This window comes from Pundamilia nyererei, unplaced genomic scaffold (genome assembly GCF_000239375.1).
Source record: "Pundamilia nyererei isolate P.nyererei 1_Seehausen unplaced genomic scaffold, PunNye1.0 scaffold02394, whole genome shotgun sequence".
NCBI classification, from domain to species: Eukaryota; Metazoa; Chordata; class Actinopteri; order Cichliformes; family Cichlidae; genus Pundamilia; species Pundamilia nyererei.
Genome location: NW_005189795.1, coordinates 1 through 1898, shown reverse-complemented (window position 1 = coordinate 1898; position 1898 = coordinate 1).

Sequence of the window (1898 nt, the reverse complement as noted above, 5' to 3'; positions counted from 1 at the left end):
CAGTCGTCCAGCCTGGAAGTAATAAATGCATGAACTAGTTTTTCAGCGTCACTCTGAGACAGGATATTTCTAACTTTAGAGATGTTGCACAAATGGAAGAAAGCAGTCTTACATATTTGTTTAATATGTGCTTTGAAGGACATGTCCTGGTCAACAATGACTCCAAGGTTCCTCACAGCGTTACTGGAGGCCAAGGTAATGCCATCCAGAGTAAGAATCTGGTTAGATACCATATTTCCATTATCGACCTCTGGTGGAGTAGCGTTCAGGTAGCTGCCCTGGTCTGTGTTGGTACAGGGCAGTTAAGATGATAACGGTGTCCTAGCAGGCGCACGACACGCACAGATCACATGTATTTCTATGTGTTGCAGATGTTAAAGTAAAGAGCCCAAAGACCTAGTGCTGTCTCCTGCTTCATATTCGCACGCCGTTACACACCACGTCAACAGGTGTAACACAGAAACGGGTTACATTTGGGTAATCGATCTCAAATCAAATAGGGCCATCTGCATGTCTGAGTTGCATGGAAATTCTATTCATTTTAATATCAATGTAGATAGAATATAATCCACCCACCTCTCCTCCGGCCATGCTAAAAGGAGCTGTGCTGTGATAAAGCTGCAGCTTTATTTACTTTATTATAATATAATAACTCAAATACAACAGATTGTTTCAAAATATTATCTTAAGCTCTCAAAAAACAACAAAAAGCATACGATAAATAATATATCACTGAAAAATCATCAAAAACAATTTATAGGAACAATAAAACAAAATAATTTGAAAATAATTAAACAATCAGACAAACAAATACAACTTAATAACCAAGAGCCAACTTTTTGGTGCTTATAATTCAAACCTTAAACTCACATATAATCATATTAATAAACACCATCCAAAAGACAATACTGTGCCACAAAAGCAATCAATGAAAAACCACTTCCCCATACCTGCAACACATAGAAATAAAGGCCTGTGATCTGTGTGTTTCTCCTGACAAAAGAAAATGGTGCATGCTGTTAAAATTTAAAAAAAAAATGGTATGCTAACGTTACAGCTGCATCTTTGGGCTAAAACTCATTAAAAAAACGCTAAATTAGCGGACTCCGCCCCCTACAAAACTTATACCAAACAAGTCTGCTAACAACAGACCAAAATGCGGCAGTTCGGCTATGTTAAAATTGCAACTTGTGGTCTTAATAAACTTTCATTAGTTGAGAGCAATGTGGCAGTGACTTACCCCGGATGACCTGGAAACAGGTAGAAGTATTTTGTGAGAGTGTTCCTCTCTATGGTTGGCATCTGCTTATGTTCAGAGGGGGACTCTTCAAAATGCTGCATGACCTTTGACATTGAAATAATCTTACAGAGATTTCTGGCACAGAAAATATACAGTGGGATGCAAAAGTTTGGGCAACCTTGTTAATAGTCATTATTTTTCCTGTATAAATCGTTGGTTGTTAGAATAAAAAATGTCAGTTAAATATATCATATAGAAGACACACACAGTGATATTTGACAAGTGAAATGAAGTTTATTGGATTTACAGAAAGTGTGCAATAATTTAAACAAAATCAGGCAGGTGCATAAATTTGGGCACCACAAAAGAAATGAAACAATATTTAGTAGATCCGCCTTTTGCAGAAATGGAAGCCTCTAAACATTTCCTGTAGGTTCCAATGAGAGTCTGAATTGTGTTTGAAGGTATTTTGGACCACTCCTCTTTACAAAACATCTCTAGTTCATTTGGGTTTGATGGCTTCAGAGTTTGGACAGCTCTCTTTAACTCACACCACAGATTTTCAATAATATTCAGAATAATCACTGCCTTTACCCAGGGGATGCCATACCCTGCATTTATGGACTTCCTAAAATCCACAAGGAAGCTGTCCCACTCA